The 10916-nt window shown below is 43.9% G+C and overlaps 1 pseudogene; it reads left to right on the top strand.

The window, feature by feature from the left end:
• The first annotated feature begins 2228 nt into the window (after positions 1-2228).
• LOC103086691 (tyrosine-protein kinase Fer-like) overlaps positions 2229-10916 on the top strand; it is a 62787-nt pseudogene continuing 54099 nt past the window's right edge.

The following is a 10916-nucleotide window of genomic DNA, read 5'->3' as shown; positions in this document are numbered from 1 at the left end:
TCTGCTCACATTTTACTGACTAAAGCAAGTCATGTCCACGCTTAACTTCAAGAGGGTGGGGAAGTGCGATCCTGTGTGCCTAGAAGCGTGGAGAGCCAGATATATTTAGTGGACAGCTCTAATGGTCAACACAATTTGTCCTAAGAAGGAAGATACGGTCATATTCAGATGTCAGAAAGATCACTTTAACAGTGTGTATGGGATGGATTGGAGGGAGGCTAACTTGGAGGCAGGGAGCCTAGTCAGGAGGCCAGTGCAGTGTTGCAGGTAAGAGCAAGTGGTGGTGTGATCCAGAGCAAGGTGGGAGAATTAGAGAGAAGGGGACTGATGCATGAGACATTTCATGAGATATTAAGGAGAATCAACAGCACTAAGTCAAAAGGTTGTGAAAGAGGGAGTCAGAGTAAATAGGGCTGCTGCTGGCAGACATATCAGGTGGGCAGAGACTGCAGTGGTGACCAGGACTGCAGGGGTATGGCTGGTGGTGGAGTGGAGCTAATGGACAGACCTAGTAAGCAGGGCTTAATGGGGGTGGTTAGGGCTGGTGAGTGTGGTCAGTGGTTGTTGATTATTGGTGGTGCGCCGTGGATGGGTGTGGGTGGTGATATCCAACATGAGCTGGAGAGTACCAGGAGTTTAGGCTGGCTGGAAAGGTAGCAAAGAGTCAAATAGGAAAGGCCTTGACCACCATGGCAAGAGGTGTAAGTTTCATCATAAAGACAATAGGAACCACTCAGTTATTTTAAATGCATCTGCCTAATGATGCTTCAAGTACAAGGACAAATATGAAGTGAGACAATTACGTGTAGGGTAAGGCCACGGGTAGTGGACCCACCAGTGTGTATTTGACAGAGCACAAGAGCAGAGGGGTGGGTTATCTAATGCAAACTGTGTTGTTACAACTTGACAACCGTCTAGACAAAGGTGAGTGGGAATGCTTCCCAGTTTCTTGTACAGGATTTTTCCCCCCATTTTTGCATTTCATTCTCACTTTTCCAATTCATTTCCTACCACTCAGTAGTATTATTCAGCGTTGAGCAAGCCCATGGGAACACCAAATTTAGAGAAGGTTCTTCTAGCCAGAAACTGCCTTTGTGGATGGACCTCAAAATCTGGCCTCAGTGGAAAAATTGTCTGAGTTCCGAGAAATGGGAGACCATCTGGTGACTGCTGCAAGGAAGTCTGAGAAGTTAGCCAAGACTGGCGGAATGAAAATCTCCAATCTGAAGCTGCTTTCGTGAAGAAATTTCAATGCTACTGTCATCCCCAAGATTTATGTTAATGCCAACTTCATGATACTTTAAAGCTCAGAAATTTGAGCAACAACAACAAAACATAGTAATGAAATGAAAGTTAGTCATTGGGATACTCATATTTAGTAGACTTCAACAACTAAGTTGTAGACAAGCAGCAACTCACATGTTATAGCCATGGGAGCAAAGTGAAATATGTTAAAAGCTGCTGACATGCTATATTTACATTTTTAGGACATGTTATAAGACAAAAATTTTAAAAATCTACTTCTGTCAGCTAAATATTTTGAAATAAATCAGAAAATATTCTATATGGAGCTCTTAATGTAGTCTAAGAGAAGATAGGAAGGAAAATGAAAAACATTCTAGTTTGTAAAGAACTATTTAACAGAGGCAAGGTAAATACATTTAAAGTGACTATTATGAACATGTATTTATACCCACAAATACACATAGCACTACCACTTTTTTAGTGTTTTCTATGTGCCAGGAACCATAATATATGCAATTTGTACATAATATCTCATTAATCATATCAACTTCCTTTGAGATAGGTACTTATGTCAGATATTGTCTATGGATACTTATGTCCACACCTAAGTTTCTATTTTCTTCCCTGTACTACTGGAAGCCAGAAAACCTACATTTCCAGGAGTCTCTTGCCAGCTAGGTTCTGGTTAGCTTTTGCCAATGGAAGACCCTTCCATGAGATAATGAAATAGGAGGCAAGGGTGAAGCCACTCTGCATTTGGATTCACCCTTCTCTCCTACTTCACTGCATAAGTGACCCCAGGTACAGCCAGCAAAATAACTGCTCAGCCAAAATCACTGACCAAAAGAACTCCCTCTTGCCTATCTCCGATACCAGGACCTCCCCTTCCCACTCCTGCCCCCAAGTCGTGGAGGCCCTCAGCCCGCCGGGAGAGGGACTCTTTGACACCCCTCTTTCAAACCCGGACTGCACCCACTTCGTAGATGGCAGCTCAATACTCGGTCCTGACGGACGCCGACGGGCAGCCTATGCGGTGGAGGAATGCTGCTATTACATCAATGAAACAGGACTCGTCGAAGACAACGTAAACGCCCTCCATCGCTTAAGAGAAGAACTCCAACGCAGACACCAAGAGTCCGCCTCCCCAGTCCCCGACTGGTGGCGATCCACCCTCTATACGTGGCTAACACCAATCTTAGGCCCCTCAGTTCTCATCCGTATCTTGTTCATGCTTGCTCCCTGTTTTCTTAGGTTCCTCCGCGGGCGCATGGAGGAGTTGACATACTACAGCTCATGAGCCCACTGCATGTTTTTGTTTTGTTTTGCTTTGTTTTTCCACTGCCTGTTTTATGAGTAAAGTTTTATTGGAACACAGCTACACCCATTTGTTTATATATTGTCCATGGCTGCTTTCTCACTACAACACCAGAGTTGAGTAATTGGCCCATGAAGCCTCAAATGTTTACTATCTGGCCCTTTACAGAAAAAGTGTGCCAATCCCTGTGCTAGAGGATTGTTCCCATTAGTTCAGCTTGTCTGGGAGAATAATAGCATAAAAATAGCATAAAATTCAGTCTGTGGCCATACTCCTCTCAACAACCTCTTGACTTGGGTTGACATTCTCATCACGTTTTACGGGTGAGGAAACAAATACAGAGGGGTAAAGTGACACAGCCAGGAAGTGCCCAAACCAAGATCTGAACCCGTGCAGGCTGGCTTTATCAGACTGGCCCCTAACTACTACACGGAACTACCTCCTTTGTAGAGCAGAGCTAGGTACAAAAACTTCATCAGGTCTCCAAACTACTAGTGTCACCATGATTCCGGAGCCCCCATGAAGCCTCTGCCTGTAAGGCCAACTGGCCCGAGGCAGGGGAACGCAATCAGACTCACAGGTTGCATCAGACCGAAACTTTCCGGACCACCCAGCTCCAGAAACTGACCTGTAGACTTTCCGGACCACCCAGTTCCAGGAACTGACCTGGGGACTTTGCACCCGGCCCAGCCTTCCCGCCTTTCGAGGGGCGGGACTTACGGTCCCAAGACTGATGCAGCCGGCACCGGATATTGCCACGATACCGGAAGAGACCACCAAATAAGGAATACCCTGCGCCCTCCCGGATTCGCCACACCCCTTTCCCTTCTTCCCCTATAAATTCTGCCCAAACCCTCGCCCGGGCGCGACCTCTCTGGCCCCTTTCTCTCCGACCAGTGAGCCTCGCCCGGGAGCGGCCCCGAATACAGCTCGTTTAAGCTCTCCTCTGTTTTTGGTGCCGTTCTTACAACTATGAATGGACAACACTGCTCCTTCAGGCTCCAAAGATGTGAAGTAACAGAAAGTTCATGGCATGCAAATCTTGGTTACTCCATACCTGAGAGAATAGCATTCACTGTCAGGAAAAATATACACAAACATTCCTCAACTAATTTAAAATACTTTCTGCCTAGTTGAAAAACTTCAATCAACTACTTAATACCACCTGGTGCTTAACAGGTGGTAGATTTTTTTTCTCCATGAGAGACATGAAAAGTTATTTTCAAAGACTTTTTCAAAGACAATTTTATGATTTATTGCTTCAATCTCCTTTAGAAGGCAAATAAATATTTAATTCTTACATGGGCTTAATTCTTTGTGTGGTTTCACCTCCTATTCCCCCAATTATAAAGAGGAGTAAATCTTACTTGCTAAAGAATTATATTTCTAAGATCACCCTTTAAACTTCCAGCTAAAATAATTCATACTCTACTTGTTTCATGTTTAAAGGGTGTACAGGTCTCAGTGTCTTCAAGGAGGTGACACAGCTGGTGTTTCTTAAACCCACAATTCTGCTTTCATGAAATCAACAAAGGCCTTCTGTGGCTTTCTAGGAAGACAAAAGATTCCATTTCTAACCACCTAAAGAAAGGATACCTGTTCTGTACCATAAAGATGCAGAATACCTTGTATCAAGTGTCTTTGAGGTTTGGCAACTCTTTGACAGCACTACTTTTCCTTGGTCAAGAAAATCTGAAGCTCTAATAAGCCATTCAAGTGAAATTTCTCACAGAATACAGTCTTTAGTAACCGTAGAATCAAGTTAGAATGAAAAATGTGACTTTTCTCTTCCATGTCTAGGATCTTTTATCAGAATTGTAAAGGTTTTGTTTCACTGTTTTTCAAGAAAACAACTTACCATACTCTCAGGCTTTTTTTCTCCTGGGATCATTAACTCAATTGATTTGTGCTTATTGTCAGTGAGGCCAAGGTCTTGATGAATTCAGTCTCAGTGTGGGCCATTTGGGCTTTCCATAGGCAGACTGCACCCTTGACTCCAATTTCAGTCTCACGCCTGATCTTGGCCAGGTCATTTTCCACTCCAGAAGGACAAGTGCTATTATAGCCATAATATCTGTGCAGACATTCTCACCATGGGAACAACTCAATCTCTGTTTACAGGTGTAATGAGGCTTGCCTTTACCTGTGCAAGATTTAACTGCAGCAAAAAGATACTAACTTGAATTTGGGGCTCTGGGATGAGTCCATATAGAGCACATTTACAGTATTTGAGGGCAAAATGATGAGCTGCTATAACAAACAGCACTAACAATACAGTGATTTTAAAAAAGGTGCTATATCTCTCTCATAATATTTGGAATATAAGTACATAGTCCAAGTAAGCAAGGTAGCTCTGATCCAGTGATCATTTCGGGATCTGCTTGCCTTTTAGGAAGTTGCCCCTTTATCCCTTAAATCATGGATGTCATCTATTTGGTTAAAGTTAGATTGTCATGAGTTGCAGTATGCAAGAGGCATATTTACTTTCTTAAGGCCTGGATACAGCAGACATCACTTGCATTTGCATTCTGTGGGGGAGAACTTAGTCAAATGGCTAAAGTGCACAAAGGACTGTAGAAGGCGTAGCCATGAACCATGTTCCTCGGAAGAAGTGAAGAGCACGTTTCGGTAATCGACCAGCAGTCTTTGCCACAGATGGAAAGTCAGGGCCATCCCTATTTTGCTGTTTGCATACTCAAAACAACACTTGGACGAAGAGCTGTCTCCAGCACAAGTTCTATGATAGCATGTCATTCTCCAAATCAACACCCATCACCCAACTGAAGCCACAAGCTAGAGGAAGGAAGATAGCAGTCTAGGCAAAGTCGCAGACATGAGGAAGAATAAGAATGAAAAACTGCATCATTCATCTCCCAATGTATTGATGCCATGATCCCATGGAGGGTACAGACTGTGCTGGGGAGAGCTTGCACCTTTCCCTAGCTCCTTTGGAACACGGAAAAGAAGAGCTATGGAGGAACAAAGAGAGAACTGCTAACACTGTCGAGTTCCTCCTCTGGCCTAACCAGAACAAGGGGTCTTGCATTTTCGTTGTGCACTGAGTCCTGTAAATTACGTAGCCAGTCCGGCAGGAGGGACAGGGAGCTGATGGAGAAATGCTTTTCCTTTCCTAACCCCCAGAAAATGGTGCTGAGACACATTTCATGAGTCTTCTCAGATATCCTCCCTTGTCGTGCTTTGCCATGTCCCTCACTCCTGCTTCCTGAGATCACATTCCCAAAGAAAGGACTTGCACAAAAGCTGTTGTGGTCAGTGTTTAAGCAGAGGCCGTAGGTGGTGAGTGATCTCTGCAGATATGTAGGGGAAGATCATTGCAGGCAGCGGGAACAGTCAGCAAAGGCCCTGAGGTGGGAGCATGCCCGGTGTGTTTGAGAAACAGCAAAGAAGTCACTTACGTGGCTAGAGTGCAATGACTAATAATACGTGAGAGATTCTGTAACAATCTATATGGGAAAAGAATTTGAAAAAGAATGGATATATGTATATGTATAACTGATTCACTTTGTTGTACACCTGAAATTAACACAACATTGTAAATCAACTATACTCCAATAAAAAAAATTTTTTTAATTAAAAAAGAAATAATCGGGGACTTCCCTGGTGGCACAGTGGTTAAGAATCTGCCTGCCACAAAACACCAAATAAATAAATAAATAAATAAAACAAAGAATCCACCTGCCAATGCAGGGCACACGGGTCCGAGCCCTGGTCAGGGAAGATCCCACATGCCGCGGAGCAACTAAGCCCGTCCACCGCAACTACTGAGCCTGTGCACTAGAGCCCTTGAGCCACAACTACTGAGCCTGCGTGCTACAACTACTGAAGCCCGTGCACCCTAGAGCCCATGCTCCGCAACAAGAGAAGCCACGGCAATGAGAAGCCCACGCACCACAACGAGGAGTAACCCCCACTCGCAGCAACTAGAGAAAGCCTGCACGCAGCAACGAAGACCCAATGCAGCCACACACAAAAAAAAAAAAATCGGTGAGAGAAACAGGAGATGAAGTCAGTCAGCTCACTGAGGGGCTTAAAGATCCCCGAAAGGACTTTGGGTTTTTCTCTGACAGAAAGGGAGAGCTGCTGGGGCACTCAATCAGAGACATGATATGATTTAAGTTTTCGAAAAGGACATCTGGCTGCTATGTTGAGAATAGACTGTAGATGACAAGGGTAGGAGCAGGAAGAACATTTAGAAGGCAGTATATCGGGGCTTCCCTGGAGGCGCAGTGGTTGAGAGTCCGCCTGCCGATGCAGGGGACACGGGTTCGTGCCCCGGTCCGGGAAGATCCCACATGCCGCGGAGTGGCTGGGCCCGTGAGCCATGGCCGCTGAGCCTGCGCGTCCGGAGCCTGTGCTCTGCAACGGGAGAGGCCACAACAGTGAGACGCCCGCGTACCGAAAAAAAAAAAAAGTGGCAAGAAGGCAATATATCCCTCTCAATATTGTGCGAGAAGATGATGGCTTGGATCAGAGTGGTAGCAGTAGAGGTGATGAGAAGAAGTCAGATTGTGGATGCATTTCAAAGTAGAGTCAAAGGATTTGCTGATGGATTGGATGAAGGCTGAAAAAGAAAGAGAGGGCTTGAGGACATCTACAAGAGTCGCGGCCTGGAGACTTAACAGAGAACAGGTCACCAAGGGAGTGGCAGACCGGACAGAGTGGGGATGGTTCAGATAGGAAACAGGATGATCTGGGGAACAGACAAGTGAGTGTCCAAGGAAGGGGACAATGGGACTCACGGTTCAGGGTAAATCTTTCTCTATTTTCCCCTTTTCCCTTGCTGAAAAAGGAATGACTAATGAGTAAAGTAATGGGCTAAAGAGAAGGGGGTCAGTACCATAGAGGTAGCCACTGACTCTGTGTATACTTGGGGGTGACTTTACACAGAGTTGCATTTGGTCTCTGAGGCTCTCAGATATCAGGACAGCCAAGTATGACAGGCCGATGTAAATAAGACAAATCAGCTTTCCTAGAAAGAACATGGAACTGAGAGGCATGTGTGCTGGTCTACCATAATCCACAGATTAGCAATTCCCCATGGGAAGCATGTACTTTGCCCCACCGATCCTGACACTTCTTCACATACCCCTGAAAGAAAAGCTACTGACGAAGCACTGAAATGTATGGTGAAGGTTTCGTAGGGAAAAGAGAGGAAATATGTACATCACACACAACTTCATCGGCCCCCTCTGGACATGTCTCTTTCTCTCAGCCTCTCTCTCCAACCATCCTACCAATGGGATATTTTTTCCTTCACCCTCTTATTAGAGCTGCTTTGCTTCATTAACCTTCTGTACTCCTGGACCTATCATTCCTGCCCCTAACCCAACTGCAGCTTCTCCAAACTTGTAACTTAGCCCATTTTGGGGGGGGGGGGAAAGGAGGATTTTCTAGTTACCATGATCCACCCCCTTGGGTGGGTGAGGGATGGGAGAGAGCAGGGAGGAATTATAAAATCTCTTTTTCTTGGGCAGTAAGTGCTGAGGACTGTATCAAAAGACATGGTCCCTAGCCTCCAGCATCCAACCAACATGTCAGTGGATCACTGTAGCCCAAAGTCATAATTGTTATGACAGAAGTAAGCACAAGTACTATGGCACCATTAAGGAGGGGCACCTAATCCAGACTGAAGGGGTGGTAGTCAGGGATGTCATTTCAACTTCTCTGAGCACCTACTGTGTGCTAGACCCTGTACCTCACACTAGTGCCATGCTGGGGCCCCAAGTAGGTGCTTAGTCTGCCTATTGGGCGACACCCTTCCTCCTGCTGAGGCTATCCTCCACTGCTGAGCTCAGTTTCCCCATCTGTCCACTGAAGGAATCTGACCAGGGCTTGGCAGAGCCGGGATCACAACCTGAGTCTTCTGGTTCTTACTATCAATACATGGGACTTAGAAAGTCTTAGACTTGACTAAGAAAGTGTTGACTCAAACACGTTGTTCTCATTGCTCATTCATCAGCCCAAATGTATTGTTAGTAGCAATAGGAGGCTGTAGGCATTGTGCAGGCCTCTAGAGAATTCTAGGGCTGATTTGCCTATTTATTTTTCCTGCCCCAGTCTCCATGGTCATTACCGGGACCAAAGAAATCGTATCTTCACTGCATTTCCTTGGAACCACAGTGACATTCAGTGGCCATTGGAGGTTGAAAAATAAGTGTCAGAGAAAGCACTTGTCTTTGTGCTGCAGGATGGAGTGAGGCAAGTTTCCCAGCAATTTTTCCACTTAAACCAGCACAAGCTGATCGGCTCCTGCTACTGCTTATGGAAATTTAGCATAGGGCTAATAGGCTGGACCTGGCCCAAGACCACTACCTCACACAAGCTATTTATCCTCATTCAGTTGCCTTCATAGACAAGAGAACAAACCAAACCAAAAGAGTTTACATTGCAATACCGATTTTTAATTTTTCTCATAGATAATGCTTCCCTAATGCAAAAAAAAAAGGGAATAAAAATTTGAAAAACACAAAATGTTACAATCATCCACAACCTCACCACCCAGAAATAACCCTCATTAACATTTTAACTTATTTTCTTCCTGTCTTTCTATGAAACATACATTGTTATCATTCAATACACACTCGTTGCCTGCTTTCCGCACTTACTGATATATTGTGGACATTTTTCCCTGCCATTCTTCTATACCATTATTTATAATGGCCAAATAGGAATCCAACATATGGATGTACTGTGATTCACTTATGGATGTATCATAATTAGTTAACCAATTCCATATTGTTAAAACATTCAGATGGTTTCTAAATTTTTAACATTATAAAATAATATTGTAGGAGTTTCCTTACAAATAACCTACCTGATTATTTCCTTAGCATTAATTCCTACTATTGGAACAACTCACTTAAAGAGCATTCACATTTAATACTTTGGAAACATATTGCAAAATTACCCTCCAGAAAGATTATACCAACTTTTTCTCCCATCAGCTCTTTTTGAAAGTGCTTATTTCCTCATGCCCAGGTCAACACTGGGTATTATCACTACTTTTCTTCTTTGACAGTGTCAAATGATAGGCAAAAAATGGGAAAATTTTTTTAATGGCAAAGCATTTTTGTTTACTTTCCATTTTTTATTATAAATGAATTTGAACTTTAACTTTTTCATGGGCTGTTTGTATTTGTTCCTTCGTAAAGTGCCTGTCCTGGTCTTCTGCCCTTTTTTCCCATTAGAATTTTTATCTTCTTTATCGAGTTATAAACACTCTTTAGTGTTAACCATTTGTCGTACCATACAAATTTTTCTCAGCATGTCATTGTCTTTCTGCTTCTTTGGCATATATAGAATTTTGACTTTTATATATTCAAATCGATTTATCTTTTCCTTTATGTTTTCCATCTTTAGTGCTATGTTTAAAAAGGCCTTCCCTTCTCCTAAAATATATATTTTGTTTTTTCCTCTGGGTTTCTTGTTTTGTTAATTACATTTAACTATTTAATCCATCTGGAATTTATTTTCTTGAAGTGCGAGGTCAGGCTATATAACTTTATTAAATAGTTGTGCCACAATTAACTGGGAGAAATAATTTCTCCTTAACTTTTTTTTGCCACCTTCAACTATCAAGGTGAGAACTGGGGACAGGTAAAGGACAGACACGAAACAACAAAAGTGTTTTATCAGAATTAGCAACATCATTAGTTTTGACTGTGGTTTAGAATTTAGATGGGACCAGGTGGCAGGCCCAGTACAGGGAGATCCTGAGCGTCTCACTGACTAATATGGTAGACAGTGTTGTTGATACTGGCTATTGGCTCTCTCATCCTTTATTCCCACTTCCTTCTAATGCATCTTCTGTGCTGCAAAGACTGGAAAACTGAAAACCATATTTCACAGACTCTTTTACAGCTTGAGTTCTGGGTTTGAAATACCTTCCACCAAATATGTGCGTTTACGTGAGATCTAAAAGGCAGAAATGAAGACAAGACCACCTTCCCTGCCCCTGTGGGCTCCTTTACGCCGGCAATGAAGGTCATGCAGACACAAGAATGTTCTGCAACACTGTACCAGCATCTAGTCTCCAGCTTCCTGGGTGTCCAGAGGCAGTACAGCAGTGACAGTGGTATTTCCTGAATCCACCTTCTGTTCCCTGGGCCATTCTTGAACTCAAGCATTCCAGTGATGGTCTCAGAAGTAGTAGCCAACTGGTGGATGGGTTCTATAAGATTCTGGGAGCCATTCCTATAGGCCCAACCTAGATCCCACTCTTCCAACCCTTCCAAGGCTTTTTAAAAAATATCTAGGGGCTTCCCTGGTGGCGCAGTGCTTGGGAGTCCGCCTGCCGATGCAGGAGACGCGGGTTCGTGCCCCGTTTCGGGAGGGT

The sequence above is a fragment of the Lipotes vexillifer genome, unplaced genomic scaffold (genome assembly GCF_000442215.2).
Source record: "Lipotes vexillifer unplaced genomic scaffold, Lipotes_vexillifer_v1.1 scaffold1524, whole genome shotgun sequence".
Lineage (NCBI taxonomy): Eukaryota > Metazoa > Chordata > Mammalia > Artiodactyla > Lipotidae > Lipotes > Lipotes vexillifer.
Note: the sequence above shows the minus strand (reverse complement) of the source record. Positions and strands in the feature narration are given on the sequence as shown.